Source organism: Salmo trutta, chromosome 24, assembly GCF_901001165.1.
Source record: "Salmo trutta chromosome 24, fSalTru1.1, whole genome shotgun sequence".
Taxonomy (NCBI): domain Eukaryota; kingdom Metazoa; phylum Chordata; class Actinopteri; order Salmoniformes; family Salmonidae; genus Salmo; species Salmo trutta.
In genome coordinates, this window is record NC_042980.1 from 29,305,059 (window position 1) to 29,318,363 (window position 13,305).

Here is a 13,305-nt window from a genome sequence, read left to right on the forward strand (position 1 = left end):
GAGCATGTGCCCATTGTGGGTGACTGGCAGGCAGACAGGCAGCAGCAGGCTGTGACCAGACCGTGCAGGCAGACAGATTGTGCTCATCCATACAAATGACGGAGGGAGAGAGAGGCGAGCGCAATGTAAGCGTCTGGTACAGTCAGCAGCTTTAAATCACTCTGGCACTCCACAACAAAACACACTGAGCACTATTGTCCTGCCCTAACAATAATGCTCAATTTATACACCCGGCACGGCTGTCATTTTGTAAACACTAATTTCTTTGATGGGAATGACAAAAAAAATCTTCCCTCCTCGTCTTCATTTTTTACGTCCAGAGGCGGCGCTCGTCACTTCCTCTTGAACTCTCAATGAGGGAGAGCTCGGTTAGTTGTTTGGAAAGTTTGTAGTTTTGGAAATCTTTGAAAGTCTGTTGAAAAAGTTTGGTTACTAGCTATCTACCTTTTGAATTTGGATCCCACGCTGCGGTTGGCATCAGTTGCTGGGACCGCTACTGTCTGTCCAGTGATCCTGCCAACCAAGGCCAGGTCTGAGGAGCTGTTTGTTGTAACAGCTAGCCTAGCTGCTAGCTAGCAGCCTATCAAGCTAGCAGGGCTTTCTTGAGGGCTTGAACGCAGCCCGCAACGCACTTAGCCATTGTGGCTAGGACCACGGATTGTCCTGAGCTTGTGGCTGTCTAGATCCCTGCTGTTTGTTGTTGTTGTTTTCAATCATCCCTGCGACCTGCCCTGTCTGGAACTGCGAGGAGTAACAGCGTAACTTAAGTTGCTACCATGACAAAGACCAAAGCCAGCGGGAGTACCGTTGAGGACAATGGTGTCTCTATCACAGGTGAAGGATCTTTTAAACAAACAAAAACGGTTCTACAAGCAGTTGTTACAACAACAAGAAAATAGCTTCAAGTGTTTTGTTCAAATACTGTTGGGAGTCAACTATTATAAGAATGGACAACCTGACCAGAGAGGTCCAGGACCTGAAGAACAGTTCAAGAAGTTTAAACGTGAGAAGGCAAGATGACAGCAATCTGTAAGTCATTGAGAGAGGATGTCAGTTCTGTATGTGAATCCATGATAAAAATGGCAAAGAAATCTGATTATCTCGAGGGACAGTCAGCCCCCTCCTGTACTCCCTTTTCACCCATGACTGTGTGGCCATGCACACCTCCAACTCAATCATCAAGTTGGCAGATGACACAACAGTAGTAGGCTTGATCACCAACAATGACGAGAGAGGAGGTGAGGGCACTCAAAGTGGGGTGTCAGGAAAATAAAATCTCACTCAACATCAACAAAACAAAGGAGATGATCGTGGACTTTAGGAAACAGCAGAGGGAGTGCTCCACATCGACGGGACAGCAGTGGAGAAGGTGGAAAGTTTTAAGTTCCTCGGCATACCCATCACGGACAAACTGAAATGGTCCACCCACACAGACAGTGTGGTGAAGAAGGCACAACAGCGCCTCTTCAACCTCAGGAGGCTGAAGAAATTTGGCTTGTCACCTAAAACCCTCACAGACTTTTAGAGAGGCACAATTGAGAGCATCCTGTTGGGCTGTATCACTGCCTGGTACGGCAAATGCACCACCCACAACCGCAGGGCTCTCCAGAGAGTGGTGCAGTCTGCACAACGCATCACCGGGGGCAAACTACCTGCCCTCCAGGACACCTACAGCACCTGTTGTCACAGGAAGGCCAAAAAGACCACTCGAGCCACTGCCTCTTCACCACGCTACCATCCAGAAGGCGAGGTCAGTACAGGTGCATCAAAGCTGGGACAGAGAGATAGAAGCTATTTTTCAATCTTAAGGCCATCAGACTGGTAAACAGCAGTCACTAACAAAGAGAGGCTGCTGCCTACATACTGACTTGAAATCTTTGGCCACTTTAATAAATAGATCACAAGTCATTTCAATAATGCCACTTTAATAATGTTTACATATCTTGCATTACTCATCCCATATGTATATTCTGTATTTTTATACCATCTATTGCATCTTGCCTATGCTGCTCGGTCATCGCTCAACCATATATTTATATGTATATATTGTTCTTCCATCCTTTTACTTAGATTTGTGTGTATTAGGTAGTTGTTGTGGAATTGTTAGGTTACTTGTTAGATATTACTGCACTGTCGGAACTAGAAGCAAAAGCATTTCGCTACACTCTCAATAACATCTGCTGACCATGTGTATGTGACCAATACAATTTGATTTGATTTGAAGGCGGAACAACATGGTTGTGGACAGAATTGCAGAATCTCCACATGAGACCTGGACGGAGTCTGAAGACAAAGTGAGGGAAATTATCTCTGAGAAACTGAAGATGGACAGCAGATTGAGGTGGAGCACGCCCACAGGACTGGTAAACACACCACCGGCCCAGGTAACAGTCCCAGGCCGATAGTGGTCAAGTTCCTGAGGTTCAAGGACAAGGTAGCTAGTCTGGAAAGAGCCAAGAACTTGAGTGGAATGTATATCTTCCTCAACGAGGGCTACTCGGAAGCTGTGCACCAGAAGAGGAAAGAACTTACCTGCCAAAGCGCATGGGGACATTGCTTACATCGACTATGACAGGCTCATTGTCTACCCTCCCTCTCAAATGCCTAGAAGGGATGAGCGAGCCAAGCCTATGGGTTCAGAGCTTCAACCCAACAGCATACACACATACACACACCAACTGATTAATGGACTGCTGAATGTACAGTATATATATTTTTTAATTGCTTTGTTTGCTCTTTTCCATAATATGTCTATCTGATAAGCTACCCAGGAAAGGGCTGAAAATAGAGCACATATTAATATATGTAGCCTTAGAAATAAGGTTCATGAAATCAATAACTTGCTAACATCAGATAACATTCATATATTATACATTTTTGAGACTCACTTAGATAATTAATTTGATGATACAGCAGTAGCAATACAAGGACATAACACCTATAGAAGAGATAGGGATGCTTACGCGGGAGATGTTGCTGTATATACTCAGAGCCTTATCCCTGTAATGCTTAGGGAAGATCTTATGTCAAGTGTTATTAAATTGTTGTGGTTGCAGGTGCACCTGGCACATCCAAAGCCTTTTATTTTGGGGTGTTGCTATTGGCCACCAAGTACTAACAGTCATTATCTACACTGAACAAAAATATAAACGCAACTTGTAAAGTGTTGGTCCCATGTTTCATGACCTGAAATAAAAGATCCAAGAAATGTTCCATATGCACAAAAATACTATTTCTCTCTAATTGTGTGCAGAAATTTGTTTACATCCCTGTTAGTGAGCCTTTTGGCCTTTGTCAAGATAATCCATTTCTGTCAGTAATAAAGCTCTTTTGTGGGGAAAAACTCATTCTGATTGGCTGGGCCTGGCTCCCCAGCCAAATGGGTGGGCCTATGCCCTACCAGGCCCAGCCATGGCTGCGGCCCTGCCCAGTCATGTGAAATTCATAGATTAGGCACTAATTAATTTATTTAAATTGACTGATTTCCTTATATGAACTGTAACTCAGCAAAATCTTTGAATTTGTTGCATGTTGCTTGTATATTTTTGTTCAAAATAAATAAGTGGTGACAAATGATTGATAGTGTATGTGATATAAACATATAGGTCTACTTTCTTGGGGTCCTGAATATTGACTGGTTTTCATCAAGCTTTCTGCTCAATAGGAAGCTTCCCACTGTAACCAGTGCCTGTAATCTGGTTCAGGTTATTAATTAACCTACCAGGGTGTTTACAAACACTATAGGAACAAGATCATCCACATGTATTGATCATATTTTTAGTAATACTGTAGAACTTTTTTCTAATGCTTTATCCGTACCTATCGGATGCAGTGATCACAATATAGTGGCTATATCCAGGAAAGCCAAAGTTCCAAAATCTGATCCAAAAATAGTGTATAAGAGATCATACAAAATATTTTGTATGATGTGTCTCCAATCATCCCAGTGCCCAAGAAAAACAAGATGACATGCCCAAATAACTATCGCCCCGTCGCACTCACACTGCCACGATGGGGCGCTCTGTTCACAACGTTGACATCAGCATACCACTTGCCCACACAACGCCATACACGCTGTCTGCCATCTGCCCGATACAGTTGAAACTGAGAGTCATCCATGAAGAGCACACTTCTCCTGCGTGCCAGTGGCCATCAAAGGTGAGCATTTTCCCACTGAAGTCGGTTATGGTGCATGTACACTAGATAGCGGTAAATTGCAGCGTGCTGCCCATTGTGACTTGCTTGTGGGCGTGCTGGCAGCATATTGCAGCACGTTCGATTTTGCGTCAAGAATTCAGCATAGCAAGTTTGTATGAAGGTCTGGTTATTAAATGGGTACATACAGTTGAAGTCGGAAGTGTACATACACCTTAGCCAAATACATTTAAACTCAGCTTTTCTCAATTCCTGACATTTAATCCTAGTAAAAATTCCCTGTTTTAGGTCAGTTAGGATCACCACTTTATTTTAAGAATGTGAAATGTCAGAATAATAGTAGAGAGAATGATTTATTTCAGCTTTTATTTCTTTCATGACATTCCCAGTGGGTCAGAAGTTTACATACACTCAATTAGTATTTGGTGGCATTGCCTTTAAATTGTGTAACTTGGGTCAAATCTTTCGAGTAGCCTTCCACAAGCTTCCCACAATAAGTTGGGTGAATTTTGGCCCATTCCTCCTGACAGAGCTGGTGTAACTGAGTCAGGTATGTAGGCCTCCTTGCTCGCACATGCTTTTTCAGTTCTGCCCACATATTTTCTATAGGATTGATGGCCACTACAATACCTTGACTTCGTTGTCCTTAAGTCATTTTGCCACAACTTTGGAAGTATTCTTGGGGTCATGGTCCATTTGGAAGACCCATTTGTGACCAAGCTTTAACTTCCTGACTGATGTCTTGAGATGTTGCTTCAGTATATACAAATAATTTTCCTCCCTCATGATGCCATCTATTTTGTGAAGTTGATGCATGATGCTGCCACCCCCGTGCTTCACGGTTGGGATGGTGTTCTTCGGCTTGCAAGCCTCCCCCTTTTTCCTCCAAACATAACAATGGTCATTATGGCCAAACAGTTCTATTTTTGTTTCATCAGACCAGAGGACATTTCTCCAGAAAGTACAATCTTTGTTCCCATGTGCAGTTGCAAACCATAGTCTGGCATTTTTATGGGGGTTTTGGAGCAGTGGCTTCTTCCTTGCTGAGTGGCCTTTCAGGTTATGTCGATATAGGACTTGTTTTACTGTGGATATAGATACTTTAGTACCTATTTCCTCCAGCATCTTCACAAGGTCCTTTGCTGTTGTTCTGGGATTGATTTGCCCTTTTTGCACCAAAGTACATTCCTCTCTAGGAGACAGATCACATCTCCTTCCTGAGCGGTATGATGGCTGCGTGGTCCAATGGTGTTTATACTTGCGTACTATTGTTTGTACAGATGAACGTGGTACCTTCAGGCGTTTGGAAATTGCTCCCAAGGATGAACCAGACTTGTGGAGGTCTACCATTTGTTTTCTGAGGTCTTGGCTGATTTCTTTTGATTTTCCCATGATGTCAAGCAAAGAGGCACTGAGTTTGAAGGTAGGCCTTGAAATACATCCACAGGTACACCTCCAATTGACTCAAATGATGTCAATTAGCCTATCAGAAGCTTCTAAAGCCATGACATAATTTTCTGGAATTTTCCAAGTTGTTTAAAGGCACAGTCAACTTAGTGTATGGTAACTTCTGACCCACTGGAACTTTGATACAGTGAATTATAAGTGAAATAATCTGTCTGTAAGCAATTGTTGGAAAAATTACTTGTGTCATGCACAAAGATGATGTCCTAACCGACTTGCCAAAACTATAGTTTGTTAACAAGCAATGTGTGGAGTGGTTGAAAAACAAGTTTTAATGACTCCAATCTAAGTCTATGTAATCTTCCGACTTCAACTGTAGTTCAAAAGTAATATCCTCTAAAACGCTGTGGTAACAAACAAACTTCGTGGGGACTCAAAGGGGTGCACATTTTTTTTGCCTTAGCACTGCACAGCTGATTCAAATGATCAACTCATCATCAAGCTTCAAGTGGTATTTATGATGATTTGTGATGCTATCCTTGATATGATCCTGTTATTGTCACATGCTACACATGCACATATGTATGCACATATGTGTGCCCATGCCTCTATCAATCCAATGTTATCATGATATGTTATCAGGGATATTATACTTTAGTAATCCACAATGACCTGGTGATGTAAAAGTCTTATAATTACATTGTCTTCCATATTCCTACAGTTACCTTGTAACTGGAAATTCCTTCAAAATGATTGCCTACAGTTAATGTGTAGGGCACTGCAAGGTTGGGTGACCAGGGCCGTCTGGGATTGCCTCCTGGAGGAATTCATGTGTGTGAAGGCTACTGTGTGCGGGAGATCTTCACCTCCTACCTCTTTGAAGAGGGTGCTGTTCCCTGGCAACACCATAGACTACACTATGCACAACCAAAGGCTCTTTTAAGAGCCATTCACATTGCAATAAGAGTACATTTCCATTTACTTATCTATGTCAACTGCAATTATTACATTTCCAGTTTCTCTCCCTTTGATTTCTACTTCTCAGGTGAGGGTGCTGTTTAGGTAAGGGTATGATGTCTGTGCAAAAACAAAACAGGCTATTTTAAATCACCCATATTGAAAACATTTTGAACAATTAGACACCATATAATCCACACCTACACACTCATATATCAATCTGATTGATGGATTTTGTTGTGCAATAAGCACGCTCAGGTGTATAACTGGCTCCTTCCACCTTCAAAGAATAGGCAAGAGGGCCAACCATGGAGAATAGTAAGACACTTCATTATTTCTATTACTACGCTATATTGTTTGTCCTCATGTGTCCGTTCATGTTTTTTGGCATAAAGTACACTGCAGCCACTTAGTGTGGTGTGGACACCAGGTGAGGCCACACATACAGATTCCGGTTGAACACTGTCGCTTTAACTTCTTTATTTTCTCAATAACAGTTTCTCTCCACTTCATCCCTCTCTCTTCTCCCTAAATCCTCTAGGCTATATCAGCTGTGTCGGTGAACCCCTCCCACATCTGAACTGGCTACATAGAGGGCACAGCATGATCCGAGGTGAGAGGTCACTTGGTCAGATTAACAGGAAGTATTATTAAAGAGAGTCTACATTGAAATACAGATATAGATGCAATAGTCACAGAGTTAATGATCCAAGGTCAGTTTTGCATTTCTCCTCCTGATTATTATGATGACTAACAATGTTAGAATAAAAAATAAAAACAAGGCTTAAACATGCTCTCTCTCGTCTGCAGATATGTTTTAATGTGAGAGGATGCCAACCCCCAGGCCCATCCTCGCCACCTCACCCGCTTTTAAGATAACCTTCAGGCCGACTAGAGACACTATTATGTAGTTGTGATGAACTGAGAGAATATTTAGGTAGCACTGATTCATTAATCATATACTGCCTTCCCTGCTCCTATGTTCTTACCTCTTTCTGTCTTTTACACCTTTCTCGCTGCCACCTCTTTCTTCCTCTGTTTTTATAATGCACAACAGATGTGCATTGAAGCTATCCTGTGTTTATCAGATCAATGCAGATGAAGGGCATTAGATATTGAGATGAACCGGTTTTAGAGTATTTACATGATGCATAGGAAGTGTAGTGTACTGTTTATATGAATTACAAATCAGCCTTTAACTAGTTAAATCTTGTTTCTAGTCTATTGGTTACAATGTGTAACCATTGATGTCCCAGGACCAAGATTGGTAAACACTGTTGAAGTGTATAATTGTAATACATACATGCAGACACAGCATCATTCAAAGACTGGAAATTGATACTCCTGGTATTGGATATGACTGAAAAACTATCTCAAAGACATTCATACCTGAACTGCACCTTTATTTGCCAAGGTAGAGTACATGATCAGTGAATATATTAAATGTACGGACTACAATGTGGGGATCTCATGCATGGTAATAACTACATGTATATACTTCTTGCATTCTTGGCACAAAGTTGTATTATATTCTACTCAATCCATAGACATCATTAATGTCAGTCAGACTGCTCTGAAGTTGGTACAACTGGCTATGATAGCTGAGGTTCATAGCAAAGTTCTGAACTAATATGTATACCAAACATTTGGGTCCATACACAGATCGGCTAGATAGCTAGCTACACATCCATAGACAAACAGGTATTTTTATCCTCCACTGCACCATAAGAAAGAACATAGCTAGCTCCGTTATTTCATCTATCTGCATTGCATGGCAAATATCAGCAAGGCAAGCTTACAAAATTGTACATTCAATTTGCAGTAAATTCTTTAGCTAGCTAGATTCTTTACATCCACTGTTTTACAAGACGACAGCCTGGTTTGCTGGTTGTTTCAGGAGTCCCTAAAACATTAAACAACCAGAATTACAATTTCATACTCATGTCACAACACCCACAAAGCTAGCCAGCTAGCTAGTCAGATAGCTTGCTAAATTGTGATTTTCGTAAATTAACTTTATGATAAAAAAATATGCTTCATCGTTTGTCTCTACATTAACTAACATATTCCTGTCAACTGTAAACATTTTTAATGATTCTTTATGACGTTATAATCAATTACATTTGCTTCTATCCTAGTTTTTTGTGAGTCATCTTTGCTGAAGAAAGTCTCCAGCCTTGGGTCGCATAGCGTCAAATTCGTCATGGGAACCACTCGATATGATTGGTCATCGCCCAGCTGTTCGCCGCTGGTGATTTGCATAAAGTTGGAAAAAGTTTATATTTTTCACCACCTCCCACGCCACCTTCGCACCGCCCAAAGGTCCCCCGCCCTCTCCGCTTCTCACCACTTTCCTTCCATTGAAATGAATGGGAAGCGAAGTTTCACCGTGTGGTATCCTGTGCTAGTGTATCATGACGGGACTGCAGTCAGGTCAAGACTTCCCTGAGATGATTTCTGACAGTTTTTGCATACATTATTTGGTTCTGAAAACTGACAGTTTCATCAATTGTCTGGGGTGGCTGGCCTCAGACAATCCCACAAGTGAAGAAGACAGATGTGGAGGTCCTGGGCTGGCGTGGTTACACGTGGTCTGCGGTTGTGAGGCCAGTTGGACGTACTGCCAAATTATTCAAAATGACGTTGGAGGTGGCTTATGTTAGAGAAATGAACATTCAATTCTCTTACAACAGCTCTGGTGGACATTCTTGCAGTCAGCATGCCAATTGCTAGCTCCCTCAAAAATGTTGGCATCTGTGGCAGTGTGTTGTGTGACAAAACTGCACGTTTTAGAGGGGCCTTTTATTGTCCCCAGGACCTGTGTCCTGGGGACAATCCCCCAAATCAGCTTCTTGATTTGCCACACCTGTCATATTATCTTGGCAAAGGAGAAATGCTCACTAATAGGGATGTAAACAGATTTGTGCACAAAATGTTAGAGAAATAAGCATTTTGTGCGTATGGAACATTTCTGGGATCTTTTATTTCAGCTTATGAAACATGGGATAAGGACATCCCAGCCAGCCAAATCCTCCCCTAACCCGGATGACGCTGGGCCTATTGTGCGCCACCTCATGGGTCTCCTGGGCACTAACCTGAAAGTACGGTTCAGATTTGGCCACATGGTGGCACTATTGGACAGGAAAAAACATTAATGCAAGCTGGAAAACTGTCATATCCTGACCAGCAGAGGGAGCAATTGGATTAGTTTTGGTCAGGATGTGGCAGGGTTTTTGTGTGTGTGTGAATGGTTGTGTTGGTGATTAGGACTCCCAATTGAAGGCAGGTGTGTTGAGTTGCCTTTGATTGGGAGTCCTATATAGGAGTGTGTGTTTTTCTTTGGGGTTGTGGGTAATTGTTTCTGTTCAGTGTGTTATGCTGTCAGTACTGTTGAGCTGTCGGTATTTTCTTGTTTTGTAGTGTTCCAGTGATCTTTTTTTGAATTAAATGATGCTGAACACTAACTCTGCTGCATTTTGGTCCACTTCTTCTCTCCATGACGACAGTTGTGACAGAATTACCCACCAAACCAGGACCAAGCAGCAGAGGAACGAGGAGGAAGGATGGACGTGGGCAGAGATAAGGAGGAGCATTTCCAGGGCTATGGAAGAGTTTAGTAAACCCGGGAGGCAGCCCCAATATTTTTTTAGGGGGGGGCACAAAGGCTATTTGGTTGGGCGAGATTGGAGCCCCAGGCCAGCTCCCCGTACCCTTGTAGGGCAGACTGGACAGGTCCCGTGCTTTGGGGTTGGGGCTGTGGTGAGGCCTGGGATTTTCAGGCCGGTAGGCACAGTACCAGCGCCCCGCATGTGCCAGGGCGAAGCAGGCATCGAGCCTGAAGGGGTGATGCCAACCCTGCGCTCAAGACCGCCGGTGCGCCTCTACGGTCCGGTGTTTCCCGCTGTGCGCACTAGCGTGGAGGTGTGTGTCTCCAGGCTGGCACGTCCAGTACCAGCCCCACGCATCAGGCGTCTAGTGCATCAGCCCAGCCTCGCCAGTCAAGAGTCACCAGAGCTGCCCGCCAGTCAAGAGTCGCCAGAGCTGCCCGCCAGTCAAGAGTCGCCAGAGCTGCCCGCCAGTCAAGAGTCGCCTGAGCTGCCCGCCAGTCAAGAGTCGCCAGAGCTGCCCGCCAGTCAAGAGTCGCCTCAAGAGTCGCCAGAGCTGCCCGCCAGTCAAGAGTCGCCAGAGCTGCCCGCCAGTCAAGAGTCGCCAGAGCTGCCCGCCAGTCAAGAGTCGCCAGAGCTGCCCGCCAGTCAAGAGTCGCCAGAGCTGCCCGCCAGTCAAGAGTCGCCAGAGCTGCCCGCCAGTCAAGAGTCGCCAGAGCTGCCCGCCAGTCAAGAGTCGCCAGAGCTGCCCGTCAGCCCGGAGATGCCAGAGCTGCCCGCCAACCCAGAGATGCCAGAGCTGCCCGCCAGCCCGGAGATGCCAGAACTGCCCGCCAGCCCGGAGATGCCAGAGCGGCCGGCTGTCCTCCGGCCCAGCCCGAGCGGCCCGCCTGTCCTCCGGCCCAGCCCGAGCGGCCCGCCTGTCCTCCGGGTCAGCCCGAGTGGCCCGGCTGCCCGGCGCAGCTATCGGCACCGCCGAAGTGGGCGACGCCGAAGGTGGAGCGAGGTCCACGTCCTGCACCTGAGCCACCTCCAGGATAGGTGGGTTGGGGAGGGAGGGTGTAGCACAGTGCCGTCGTTGACGGCAGCCACCCTCCCTTCCCTCTCTTATTGTTTAGGGGTTATTGTTTATTGGTTTTGTTGGGGTATTGGGGATTTTTTGTTGTGTTTTCTTTTTGTAAGGTGCATTACGGGGTCTGCACCTTGAGGGGGGGGGCTACTGTCACATCCTGACCAGCAGAGGGAGCAATTGGATTAGTTTTGGTCAGGATGTGGCAGGGTTTTTGTGTGTGTGTGAATGGTTGTGTTGGTGATTAGGACTCCCAATTGAAGGCAGGTGTGTTGAGTTGCCTTTGATTGGGAGTCCTATATAGGAGTGTGTGTTTTTCTTTGGGGTTGTGGGTAATTGTTTCTGTTCACTGTGTTATGCTGTCAGTACTGTTGAGCTGTTGGTATTTTCTTATTTTGTAGTGTTCCAGTGATCTTTTTTTGAATTAAATGATGCTGAACACTAACTCTGCTGCATTTTGGTCCACTTCTTCTCTCCATGATGACAGTTGTGACAAAAACATTGCATTTTGGTGCCGAACGGTCCAGCGGTCCTGGAGATGCTGTTTAAAGTAGTCAACATCATTACAAATTGTTCAAAATACATCAAAAATATATTGCATGATCAGTTTGATTTTGAGTTCTGATATTTGGCAAGTGTGGTAAATAGTACAGAAGTAGCTCGTCATAGGGCGATGTGTCCAATTTGTCTTAGGGTGGCACAGTGGTCCCACAGCTGAACACCGGCATTGCTGCTTCAGCAATATTTTCTTATTGTTGTTGCATTGTCGAGAAGGAACCTGCAAGTAAGCATTTCATTGGACAGTGCATACCATAATAAAAACTTAACTCAAAAGCAAACCAATAGGCTATACTGTATTTCACAGCTCTTGACATTAAGGAGGCTGATGTAAATGTAGTTCAGTGCAGCATGCTGGTGACAGGTGAACAGAGCAGGAATTACTGAAACAACAGGGGCTTAGGGCCAGTAGAGGAGCGAGCCATGCCCAGTGATGTGGGATGGAGTGTCTGTGCCGGTCCCTGGCCTTCTATCTGGGCCCTGTGTCCACACAGCCCCCTGTGTGTATGTGTGTTTCCCCGCTCCTAATGGGAACCAATGGCTTATTTTTGTTGGACAGTCCTCCTACCAGAAAATGTGTATGTTGTACTAGGTATTTTAAATATTATTTTTTTAATGTATTTTTTGGGACTTTGTATCATTTGATTTACACAACACGCCTACCACTTTGAAAATGAAAAATATTTTTTATTGTGAAACAAACAAGAAATAAGACAAAAAAAAAACAGAAAACTTGAGCGTGCATAACTATTCACTCCCCCCCCAAAGTCAAAACTTTGTAGAGCCACCTTTTGCAGCAATTATAGCTGCAAGTCTCTTGGGGTATGTCTCTATAATCTCTTGGGGTATGTCTCTTGGGGCGGCAGGTAGCCTAGTGGATAGAGCGTTGGACTAGTAACCGAAAGGTTGCAAGACTGAATCCCCGAGCTGACAGGATAAAAATCTGTTGTTCTGCCCCTGAACAAGGAAGTTAACCCACTGTTCTTAGGCTGTCATTTAAAATAAGAATTTGTTCTTAAGTGCATAGATAACATGTATTTTTTTTCCCCTGCTACTGTTTTTAGGCAGATGCATGATAATATTCCATTCTAAATCAAAACAAATTTCACACATATAATATTTAGAATATGTAAAGACAAGATTAAATCAAGAATAGTCTTCTGATGGGTGACATTATTAGCCTATGACTTGTGAATGATGCCCAGCTTGTATGCAGTAAGGCAAGAAACAGCGCTTCAAATTATAGTCGCACACCCATAGGCCTATATGTTTTCGTAAGGTTTGTATCACAACTAAAGTGGCCAAATAACTTCTTAAAATTAAGCATATTAATCTGCTTTATAACGTGTGTAGAGCCTAACTGGCAAACATAGGCGGTGAGTGAGTTTAAAATTTAGGGAAGATAATTTTCACCATAAAATGCACCTTTATAATAAAGCATTACATGCATGATCGCATTTGCTGTCACTTTTGAAAATGGTGTTTTCTTCTAATGGAACATTTGCTGTTTGCGCATTGCTGCGCCTATAATGTGAAGACCCCTTGTTCCATGTGTCT